This window comes from Staurois parvus, unplaced genomic scaffold (genome assembly GCF_062004578.1).
Source record: "Staurois parvus isolate SC_StPar_1 unplaced genomic scaffold, SC_StPar_1.0 ptg001991l, whole genome shotgun sequence".
Lineage (NCBI taxonomy): Eukaryota > Metazoa > Chordata > Amphibia > Anura > Ranidae > Staurois > Staurois parvus.
This window is the reverse complement of record NW_028319787.1, coordinates 43,411-56,049: the sequence shown is the minus strand read 5'-3', so window position 1 is coordinate 56,049 and position 12,639 is coordinate 43,411.

The following is a 12,639-nucleotide window of genomic DNA, read 5'->3' as shown; positions in this document are numbered from 1 at the left end:
TTCATCCCCCCTATAGTAATTCATCCCCCATAGTAATACATCCCCCATATAGTAATTCATCCCCCCTATAGTAATTAATCCCCCCTATAGTAATTCATCCCCCCTATAGTAATTCATCCCCCATATAGTAATTCATCCCCCATAGTAATTCATCCCCCATATAGTAATTCATCCCCCATATAGTAATTCATCCCCCATAGTAATTCATCCTCCATATAGTAATTCATCCCCCATAGTAATTCATCCCCCATAGTAATTAATCTCCCATATAGTAATTCAACCCCCCTATAGTAATTCATCCCCCATAGTAATTCATCCCCCCTATAGTAATTCATCCCCCATAGTAATTCATCCCCCATATAGTAATTCATCCCCCATAGTAATTCATCCCCCATAGTAATTCATCCCCCATATAGTAATTCATCCCCCATATAGTAATTCATCCCCCATAGTAATTCATCCCCCATATAGTAATTCATCCCCCATATAGTAATTCATCCCCCATAGTAATTCATCCCCCATATAGTAATTCATCCCCCATATAGTAATTCATCCCCCATAGTAATTCATCCCTCATATAGTAATTCATCCCCCATATAGTAATTCATCCCCCATAGTAATTAATCCCCCATATAGTAATTCAACCCCCCTATAGTAATTCATCCCCCCTATAGTAATTCATCCCCCATAGTAATTCATCCCCCCTATAGTAATTCATCCCCCATAGTAATTCATCCCCCATAGTAATTCATCCCCCATATAGTAATTCATCCCCCATATAGTAATTCATCCCCCATAGTAATTCATCCCCCATATAGTAATTCATCCCCCATATAGTAATTCATCCCCCATATAGTAATTCATCCCCCCTATAGTAATTCATCCCCCATAGTAATTCATCCCCCATAGTAATTCATCCCCCATATAGTAATTCATCCCCCATAGTAATTCATCCCCCATATAGTAATTCATCCCCCATATAGTAATTCATCCCCCATAGTAATTCATCCCCCATAGTAATTCATCCCCCATATAGTAATTCATCCCCCATATAGTAATTCATCCCCCATAGTAATTCATCCCCCATATAGTAATTCATCCCCCATAGTAATTCATCCCCCATATAGTAATTCATCCCCCATAGTAATTCATCCCCCATATAGTAATTCATCCCCCATAGTAATTCATCCCCCCTATAGTAATTCATCCCCCCTATAGTAATTCATCCCCCATATAGTAATTCATCCCCCATATAGTAATTCATCCCCCATAGTAATTCATCCCCCATAGTAATACATCCCCCCCATAGTAATTCATCCCCCATATAGTAATTCATCCCCCATATTAAGTCCCCAAGTCCCCCCTGTGTCAATTCACTTACCTTTGCTCCGCGCGTTCCTCTCGCCGTGTTCCGGTGTAGCATGAAAATCTGTCTCCTATGAGGATCTGTCCCCCTCGACGTATCTGCGCATGTGCCAGTTTCAGGCATTAGCAGCCGATCGGCGATCTCCGGCACATGCGCAGATACGTCGAGGGGGACAGATCCTCATAGGAGACAGATTTTCATGCTACACCGGTCTTCAGGGCGGACTGTGAGAGGAGCCTAGCGGGAGCCTAGCTCCGCGGGCCGGATTAAAAGGTCCGCCGGGCCGTAGTTTGCCCATTGCTGGTCTAAGAGGTGATTTCCCCCTACTTCCTGTTGAAATGAGGGGAAATCCCAAATGATACCTTTGTCATCCGAACAGGAAGTGAGATCTTCTGAAAGGGTAACCTCGGTCTAAGAGGGGATTTCCCCCTACTTCCTGTTGAAATGAGGGGAAATCCCAAATGATACCATTTTCATCAGAACAAGAAGTGAGGTGAGATCTTCTGAAAGGGTCACCTCGGTCTAAGGGGATTTCCCCTTACTTCCTGTTTAATGATACTGTTGTCACCAGAACAGGAAGTGAGATCTTCTGAAAGGGTATCCTAGGTCTAAGAGAGAATTTCCTCCTACTTCCTGTTGAAATGAGGGGAAATCTCAAATGATATGTTGTCACCAGAACAGGAAGTGAGGTCTTCTGAAAGGGTAACCTTGGCCTAAGTGGAGATTTCCCCCTTCTTCCTGTTGAAATGCGGGTCATTTACATACATACTCTATCTTATGAGCCTATTTGATGTCTCCTCTGAATGAGCAAAACTTGTTACGACCTCAAAATTTCAAGAAAAATATTGAAACAGAAATTAGGGGACATCCCAAATGATACCATTGTCACCAGAACAGGAAGTGAGGGTAACGGTCTAATGGACATACCCGTTTTTGTGTCCAGGAGGGGGATTCTCCTCATTTCCTGTTGTGTCCAAAGAACAGGAAGTGGAAGAAAATCTCTGATGGAACTCAGAGTAACAAGCTTCACCATTCAAACTGAAGAGAGTGTGCATGGGGGTGGGGCCTTCACTTGGGGTCCATCCAATCATAGAGATCAGCAGTCGAGACTGCAGGGGACGGACAGGGGGACTCTGCCAACCCAGCTCAGGAGGAGTTTGGTGTCACTTCCTTTCCTGTTATCTTCCGTCCATTGGGTGATGGGAGTCTTCTCAGTGTCAGGAATGACAGAAAGGATGGCACACGGGTAATGACACCAGCAGGGGGCACTCCCGGATCACAGGAAGTGAGACATTCTTCTATGACCCCAGGCCGAAGTGATCACTCACCTCCAGGGGGTGGGACCATGACAACCTAGGATCACAGGAAGTGAGACATTCTTCTATGACCCCAGGCCGAAGTGATAACTTACCTCCAGGGGGTGGGACCATGACAACCTTGGATCACAGGAAGTGAGGTATTCTTCTATGATCCCAGGCCGAAGTGATAACTCACCTCCAGGGGGTGGGACCATGACAACCTCGGATCACAGGAAGTGAGGTATTCTTCTATGACCCCAGGCCGAAGTGATAACTCACCTCCAGGGGGTGGGACCATGACAACCTTGGATCACAGGAAGTGAGGTATTCTTCTATGATCCCAGGCCGAAGTGATAACTCACCTTCAGGGGGTGGGACCATGACAACCTCGGATCACAGGAAGTGAGGTATTCTTCTATGACCCCAGGCCGAAGTGATAACTCACCTCCAGGGGGTGGGAACATGACAACCTTGAATCACAGGAAGTGAGGTATTCTTCTATGACCCCAGGCCGAAGTGATAACTCACCTCCAGGGGGTGGGACCATGACAACCTTGGATCACAGGAAGTGAGACATTCTTCTATGACCCCAGGCCGAAGTGATAACTCACCTCCAGGGGGTGGGAACTTGACAACCTTGAATCACAGGAAGTGAGGTATTCTTCTATGACCCCAGGCCGAAGTGTTAACCCACCTCCAGGGGGTGGGACCACGACACCCTCGGATCACAGGAAGTGAGGTATTCTTCTATGACTCCAGGCCGAAGTGTTAACTCACCTCCAGGGGGTGGGAACATGACAACCTCGGATCACAGGAAGTGAGGTATTCTTCTATGACCCCAGGCCGAAGTGATAACACTCCTCCAGGGGGTGGGACCATGACAACCTCGGATCACAGGAAGTGAGGTATTCTTCTATGACCCCAGGCCGAAGTGATAACTCACCTCCAGGGGGTGGGAACATGACAACCTTGAATCACAGAAAGTGAGGTATTCTTCTATGACCCCAGGCCGAAGTGATAACTCACCTCCAGGGGGTGGGACCATGACAACCTCGGATCACAGGAAGTGAGGTATTCTTCTATGATCCCAGGCCAAAGTGATAACTCACCTCCAGTGGGTGGGACCATGACAACCTCGGATCACAGGAAGTGAGGTATTCTTCTATGACTCCAGGCCGAAGTGATAACTCACCTCCAGGGGGTGGGACCATGACACCCTCGGATCACAGGAAGTGAGGTATTCTTGTATGACCCCAGGCCGAAGTGATAACTCACCTCAAGGGGGTGAGACCATGACAACCTCAGATCATAGAAAGTGAGGTATTCTTCTATGACCCCAGGCCGAAGTGATAACTCACCTCCAGGGGGTGGGACCATGACAACCTTGGATCACAGGAAGTGAGGTTGCAATGAGGGCTCCATTAAGAATGAATGGCTCCCCATTCATGCATGTGCTAAAGAGCTGCCCATTTCTGTGCGTGTCGGGAAAGCATTTTTGCCGCGCATTCCCATTGTACATAGATGTGAACCAAGGCTATATTCCCAATGAAGGCTAGGATCCCCTCCACGCGTTTCGTCAATGTGTGATCTTGCGCACAGTTTTTTGTGTGCGATTTTGTGTGCCATGCATTCATTTCAGTGGGCTGCCCTACGCATGACAAACACGCCACAGTAGCACATGCAGCTTTTTGGGGTGTTGAGCTTTGCACATTTTTTAACCACGCTTTTGGACGCTTTTATCAAGTGTGTCATGTTTGGGGTGCCATTAACAATGAGTGGCACTGCAAGAGCGAAACGCATTTTTGGTGCGTTTAGTAAACGGGCTGAAAAAAGACATCCATCCATCTAGTTCAGCCAATAACAACAACAAAAACACACAAATCCCCCATCCAGGGGCGGACTGACAACTCATGGGGCCCCCGGCCCAAAATCAAAAAAGCCTATGAAAAAGGTACCAGGGGCATCTCATGGGGCCCCCTACTGACCCCGGGCCCTCGGGCAGCGCCAGAGTTTCCAAATGGTCAGTCCGCCCCTGCCCCCATCTATATATACTATCCTATACCCAGCGGGAATAGGGTGTTCATGAAGTACTCAGGTGTGAATGGTGTGCAACCTCCCTCTTAGGCTTCCATGCAGGTAAGTGGAGCTGAAGGACAGTTAGAGAGAGTGGAGCTGGAACCAGGGAACACACTGGCTACATTCCAAAGGATCTGATCCTCCAGCACCAATCAGAATGATGCCAGTGACCCCCGGGGGTGGAGCAGGCAAGATATCCAGGTGTAGAAAAGTGAATGTAAGGACCTGACAGGAACACACCCCCTGGAGCTGGTTAGGTGACAAATGTCCCTGTCTGTCCTGGGGGGTCCTCTAATTATAATAAAACCTGGCGATTGGACGATTCACAATGGCTACAATGTTTAACCCTTTATGTAACTCTATGTCACCTGTGATGGCAATATAAGTGTTAGCCTGGGGAAGCCTGAGCTATGTAATGTATACTAAAAGGAGAGAGAGATGGGGGGAGGGGGAGGGGAGAGAGATGGAGAGAGAGAGGGGAGGGGGAGAGAGAGGGGGGAGAGAGAGAGAAGGGGAGGGGGAAAGAGGGGGGAGAGAGGGGGGGGGGGAGAGAGAGGAGGGGGGGGAGAGGGGGAGGGAGGAGAGAGAGAAAGAGAGGAAAGAGAGAGGGGGGTAGAGAGAGAGAGAGAGAGAGGGGGGGGGGGAGAGAGAGGGGGGAGAGAGAGAGAAGGGGAGGGGGAGAGAGGGGGGAGAGGGAGAGAGGGGGGGGGAGAGAGGAGGGGGAGATAGAAGAGAAGGGGGGAGAGGGGGAGGGAGGAGAGAGAGAAAGAGAGGAAAGAGAGAGGGGGGTAGAGAGAGAGAGAGAGAGAGGGGGGGAGAGAGAGAGAACTATAGATAGATAGTATAAGATCACATAGATACATGTTTGCACTGCCAAAGCAATTGAGGGTTTATTATGGAAAGGAAAGCAGGAAGTGGCCCTCGTCCTCCAGGGCCCCCTGGTCACACCGCTCACACAGTCTACTCTCTTTGGGGTTGTAGGTCTGTCTGGGCCGTCCTGATTGGCTCTCCAGGCTGCGGGCGCTCAGTCTGTGCAGGATCAGGTCTGTCTGTCTTTAGGGCCTTGTAGCCCTTTCAAATATAAGGCCAGTTCCCCTTTTCTTCCCTTTCTCCTTTCCTGTCCTCTCCTTCCTCCTTTCCTCTTCCCTTTCTCCTTTCCTGTCCCTTTTCCTTACCTTTCCCCTCTCCTCTCCTTTCCCCTTTCCTTCCCTTTCCTCTCCTCTTTTCTCCTTTCCTTCCCTTTCCTCTCCTTTTCTGCTCTCCTTCCCTCTTTCCTTCCCTTCCCTCTCCTCTTTCCTCCTTTCCCTTTGTCCTTTCCTTTCCCTTTCCTTTCCCCTTTCCTTCCATTTCTCCCTTTCCTTCCTTTCCTTTCCCTTTTCCTTTCCTTTCCCCTTTTCCTCCTTTCCTTTCCCTTTTTCTTTTTTCCTTTCCCCTTTCCTTTTTCCTTTTCTTTCTTTTCCTCTTTTGTTTCCCCTTTCTTTTCCTTTTTCTTTTTCCCTTTCCTTTCTTTTCCCTTTCTTTCCTTTCCTCTTTTCCTTTCCCTTTCCTTCCTTTCCCTTTCCTTTGCCTTTTTTTCCTTTCCTTTCCATTCCCTACCCCTTTCCTTTTTCCTTTCCTTTCCTTTCCCTTCCCTTTTTATTCCTTTCCTTCCCTTTCAGTTTTCTTTCCTCCTTTTCTTCCCTTTTTAACTTTCCCTTCCACTTTCCTTTTCTTCCCCTTTTCTTCCCTTTCTCCTTCTACTCTCCTTCCTCCTTTCCTCTTCCCTTTCCCCTTTCCTTTTTCATTTCTTTCCCCTCTCCTCTCCCCTTTCCCCTTTCCCCATTCCTTTCCCTTTTCCCCTTTCCTTTCCCCTTCTTTTCCTTTCCTTTTTCCCTTTCCTGTTTCTTTTCCCTTACTCTTTCCTTTCTCTTATCTTTCCTTTACCCATTCCTTTCCGTTTTTCTCCTTTCCTTTGCTTTCTTTTCCTTTCCTTTCCCCTTTCCTTTCCAATTTCCTTTCTTCTCCTCTTTTCTTCCCCCCTTACTTTCCTTTCCATATTTTTTTTCCTTTCCTTTCCTTTCTTTTCCTTTCCCATCCATTTTTATTCCCTTTCCTTCCCTTTCTCCTTTCCTTTCCTCTCCTCTTTCCTTTCACCTTTTCCTACTCCTTTCCTTTCCTTTCCTCTCCTCTTTTCTCCTTCCCTTTCCTTTCCTCTATTCTCTTTTCCTTTGCTTTCCTTTCCCCTTTCCTTCTCTTTCTCCTTTCCTTTCCTCTCCTTTCCCTTTTACTATCCCTTTTTCTTTTCCATTTCCCTTTCCTCTTTTATTTCTTTTCTTCTTTTCCATTTCCTTTCCTTTCCTCTTTTGTTTTCTTTCCTCTTTTGTTTTCTTTCCTATCCCATTTTCTTTCCTTTCCTTTCCCCTTTCTCTTTTATTTCCTTTTTCCTTTCCCCTTTACTTGCCCCGTTCCTTCCCCTCTCCTCTCCTCTCATTTCCTTTCCCCTTTCCTTTCCTTTCCCCCTTTTTTCCTTTCACTTCCCCTTTTCTTTCCCTTCCCCTTCCTTTCCTATTTCCTTTCCTTTCCCATTTCCTCTCCTTTGCCCTTTCTTTTCCTTTCCCTTTCCCCGTTCCTTTCCTTTCTCCTCTCCTCTTTCCTTTCCTTTCTCCTCTCCTCTTTCTTTTCTCCTCTCTCTTTCCTTTCTCCTCTCCTCTTTCCTTTCCTTTCTCCTCTCCTCTTTCTTTTCTCCTCTCCTCTTTCCTTTCTCCTCTCCTCTTTCCTTCCTCCTTCCCTCTCTCCTCCTTCCTTCCTCCTTCCCTCTCTCCTCTTTCCTTCCTCCTTCCCTCTCTCCTCTTTCCTTCCTCCTTCCCTCTCTCCTCTTTCCTTCCTCCTTCCCTCTCTCCTCCTTCCTTCCTCCTTCCCTCTCTCCTCTTTCCTTCCTCCCTTCCCTCTCTCCTCCTTCCTTCCTCCTTCCCTCTCTCCTCTTTCCTTCCTCCTTCCCTCTCTCCTCTTTCCTTCCTCCTTCCCTCTCTCTGTCTTTCTCTCCTCTGTCTCTGTTTCTCCTTCCCTCTCCCTATACAGACAAGCAGCTGACACCAGTGTGAACAGCCGGCTCCCCCCAGTATGGCAGTAGATGGGTCCTGAGGCTGCTATAAATCCCGGAGATGAATAGGACATTCATATGATATTTGCTGGTCCCTCCATCACACGATCCGTCCGGCTGCAATCTGGGGCACAGCTTGATAGAAGTGTTAAAAATAAAACCAAACTAGAAAGGAGTTCTGTTCACGTCTGGACACTGATATCATTCTGAGCGGCATCGCCCCGGGCAACGAGAGTGCAGATATCTACCTATAGTACATACCGCCAGCTGCTACTAAACAGTGACTCTGCTTCGGTCAGGATAAAGCCCCTCCCCCCTCTGGGTGATCTTTGTACATTGCAGGGATTTTACCAAACGTTGACGCAGATTCCTGCCTTTTGTTATTATTATACAGGATTTATATGGCGCCAACAGTAAGCGCAGCGCTGTACAATATGAAGGCCGACATTCCAGTTACCATACTAAGAGGAAACAGAGGGCCCTGATCCTGAGAGCTTACAATCTAGGAATTCTGAAGAAACAGTCCATGTGCAGGGGGAATGTGAATGGGAGTGATTGCATAATTATCAATCAGCTGCTGCACCTGCAGGGCTCCAGTGAGGAAAGCGGCGGGGTCTGCATCCCTTTAGATGTGATTTCCTTTTGGGAGTATCTCACCAAAAATGACATTTCTGTTGCAGGGGATGCTCAAAATCTGACTTGTATCTTAGTGCAGACTTCTGGGAAAATCAGTGAGCCAATCACACAAGCAGGAAATGACATATCAGAGGGGGGGGTGTATACCCTCTGTGTACAGAACCAGGGGCGGACTGACCATTTGGAAACCCGGGCGCTGCTCGAGGGCCGGGGTCAGTAAGGGGCCCCACGAGATGCCCCTGGTACCTTTCATAGGCTTTTTTTTTGTGTGGTTTGAGTGTGGGCGAGGACACAGGGGCCCCATGATCCCCTATTGCCCGGGGGCCCCATGAGTTGTCGGTCCTCCCCTGTACAGAACGCCTCCAGGTAGCCATTTTACAGAATTATTACAGCTTGGAAGGAAAAGGGAATTTCTAATAACATTCACTTACAATATGACTTGTATAGCAGGAAACCTGCCAGGAGGAGGTGAACTCGTCATTTGTGGACTGAATGTCCTGCCCACCTGGCTGTCCTTTTCCTTCATTTGGTTCTACGTCATTGACCTGGAACAAGCATGTAGTCAGTGAAGTCATTACTCCTGATCAGTGTATTTGTTCCAAGTCAAATAGTCAATTATTCTAGAGGAGGAGCAATTCACAGCCACCATTGCCAGAAGTAAGCCACCAATGGCCATACAATCGAAGACATGAAATGTGGGCTTCAATCCACTTCAAGGAGGCGGGATCTAAATTGTCACGATTGAATGTGGCCAAACAATCCAATGATGTTTAATGGAATAGCTGTAGCTTTCATTTATTTATTTATTTCAGGTACTTAGTGGATTGGAGTGGATTGGCAGAGAGGGGTGGAGGACACTGAATGGAGGCCAGTGGAGGGATTGGCAGAGAGGGATGGAGGACACTGAATGGAGGCCAGTGGAGGGATTGGCAGAGAGGGGTGGAGGACACTGAATGGAGGCCAGTGGAGGGATTGGCAGAGAGGGATGGAGGACACTGAATGGAGGCCAGGGGGAGGGATTGGCAGAGAGGGATGGAGGACACTGAATGGAGGCCAGTGGAGGGATTGGCAGAGAGGGATGGAGGACACTGAATGGAGGCCAGTGGAGGGATTGGCAGAGAGGGATGGAGGACACTGAATGGAGGCCAGTGGAGGGATTGGCAGAGAGGGGTGGAGGACACTGAATGGAGGCCAGTGGAGGGATTGGCAGAGAGGGATGGAGGACACTGAATGGAGGCCAGTGGAGGGATTGGCAGAGAGGGGTGGAGGACACTGAATGGAGGCCAGTGGAGGGATTGGCAGAGAGGGATGGAGGACACTGAATGGAGGCCAGTGGAGGGATTGGCAGAGAGGGATGGAGGACACTGAATGGAGGCCAGTGGAGGGATTGGCAGAGAGGGATGGAGGACACTGAATGGAGGCCAGTGGAGGGATTGGCAGAGAGGGGTGGAGGACACTGAATGGAGGTCAGTGGAGGGATTGGCAGAGAGGGGTGGAGGACACTGAGTGGAGGCCAGTGGAGGATTGGCAGATTGATGGAGGACACTGAGTGGAGGCCAGTGGAGGGATTGGCAGAGAGGGGTGGAGGACACTGAATGGAGGCCAGTGGAGGGATTGGCAGAGAGGGGTGGAGGACACTGAATGGAGGCCAGTGGAGGGATTGACAGAGGGGTGGAGGACACTGAGTGGAGGCCAGTGGAGGGATTGGCAGAGAGGGGTGGAGGACACTGAGTGGAGGCCAGTGGAGGGATTGGCAGAGAGGGGTGGAGCACACTGAATGGAGGCCAGTGGAGGGATTGGCAGAGAGGGGTGGAGGACACTGAGTGGAGGCCAGTGGAGGGATTGGCAGAGAGGGGTGGAGGACACTGAGTGGAGGCCAGTGGAGGGATTGGCAGAGAGGGAACGGCTAGTAGGGTGGAGGAGTCTGCACGTGTATGGTCATCTCTGGGCTCGGATTGATGGAAGGGCAGCGATGAATGATTCCCGATTGCACAATCCGGCTCCCATCCCTCCTCCAGGAATACAATCCTCGGGACTCGTCCAGCTTTTCCACTTCTGCAGCGGAAGTGATTATTTCTAACATTGGCAGCCGCGCTCCTCCCTGATTGGTCCCAAATCCAACATTTATAATCGCTGATGAAAGTTTCCGGTGACACCAAAGGGTCGTGCAGACGGCGTCAGGGGCGGCGAGAGGAGAGCGGAGTTGGCGCCTGTCGGGAGGGAGGAGATCGGTGTGATGATGATGTGTGAAATATATTCTGAAGAAGCAGAAAGGGAGCAAACAGATCTCAGCCAGGTCTCCTCCGTGTCCCTCCTCCGTGTCCCTCCTGCACCAATGGAAACCTTCGGAGACACGATGGTTCCCTGCGATCCTCCATGTGCACATGGCGATGCAAAGAGTGCAAGCCTTGTGGGTTCCTGTCCCCATTGTACATTGAAACCTACGGGGGGTTGGACAAAAATACGGAAACGCTCCATGATTTGCAGGTGTGAAAGTGACGCCATGTTTGGCTGAGAAAGCAGAAGTGACCTTACATTCTTTTGCTTCCGCTGTGTGATGAGACACCTAGCTAACAGGTGGGAAGCCTCACTTTCCTCGTGCGCTGCTACTACTACTACGGAGTCATGTCAGACTGAGCTTCAAAGAGGGCAAACAGTTGGAGTCGCTTAGCTCTGTGACTGAAGTCGCCAATTTATTTTCCGTGTGGCGAGGTCCAGTATCAGAGGTTATTCCGGGAAAACTGCGTCTGGTAAACATAAGCGCGGTCGCCATGTTCACCTGACTGAAAGAGACAAAAGGACATTGCGCAGGATTGGGACCTGGAATATAAAAACAACAAAGGTGACAGCAGAGCTCATTCTCAGTCCTGTGAAGCTTGAGTCCCATGGAGACTGAGATTGAGCTCTGCAGTCGCTTTTGTTGTTTTCTTAGTCCGGGTCCCAATCCTGCGCAATGTCCTTTTGTCTCTTTCGGTCAGGTGATCACGGCGACCGCACTTATGCTTACCAGACGCCGTTTTCCCGGAAACTCGATCTCAGTCCTGTGAAGACTGAGTCCCGTGGAGACTGAGATTGAGCACTGCAATCGCTTTTGTGGTTTTCTTATTCCGGGTCCCACTGGACTCAGTCTTCACAGGACTGAGATTGAGTTTCCAGGAAAAGGGCGTCTGATAAGCATAAGCGCGGTCGCCATGTTCACCTGACTGAAAGAGACAAAAGGATATTGCGCAGGATTGGGACCTGGAATAAAAAAACAACAAAGGTGACTGCAGAGCTCAGTCTCAGTCTTGTGAAGCCTGAGTTCCATGAAGACTGAGATTGAGCTCTGCAGTGACGTTTGTTGTTTTCTTAGTCCGGGACCCAATCCTGCGCAATGTCCTTTTGTCTCTTTCAGTCAGGTGATCACGGCGACCGCGCTTATGTTTATCAGACGCCGTTTTCCCGGAAACTCGATCTCAGTCCTGTGAAGACTGAGTTCCACGGAGACTGAGATTGAGCTCTGCAGTTGCTTTTGTTGTTTTCGTATTCCCGGTCCCAATCCTGCACAATATCCTTTTTTGTCTTTCGGTCAGGTGATCACGGCGACCGCGCCTATGCTTATCAGACGCCGTTTTCCCGGAAACTCGATCTCAGTCCTGTGAATATATAACATATTGAAGAGTATATAGTCTTCTCTCCACATGTGCTGCTATTTATGCATTGTATTCAGCCAGAACAATCATGGTGCTGTCACTTACACTAACCCGCGGTGCTCCGGGATTCCTTGTCATGTGATTGTATACCTGATACACATGGAAAGGTTTGAATATTTGTTCCTGTGTGTGGGGATCCTTCCTTCTCCTCAGCATGCAATGGGTGTTGATGCAGCTCTTCCACCGAATTCTTAGGTTATTAGCTGTGAATAGTGAAAGGGAACAGCAAAGACACAACATTTCCGGGGGGAGTCCCATACTGGACCGCATGTTCCCCGCCCCCAATATGGGTGAAGGGTGCAAAATGGTATCCAATTTTATTCGGTGATTTTGTTTTGGATGTTTTTCAGGCTGGAGTTCTCCTTTAAAGGTTACAGGAAAGTGACCTCATCCGTTTTCCATTGACATGTTGGGTGACGCAGTGGGCGGGGCAGAGATCGATGGGGCAGCCAGGATTGAGTTGTTTCTGATGAGGACGGTGGTGCGTGACTC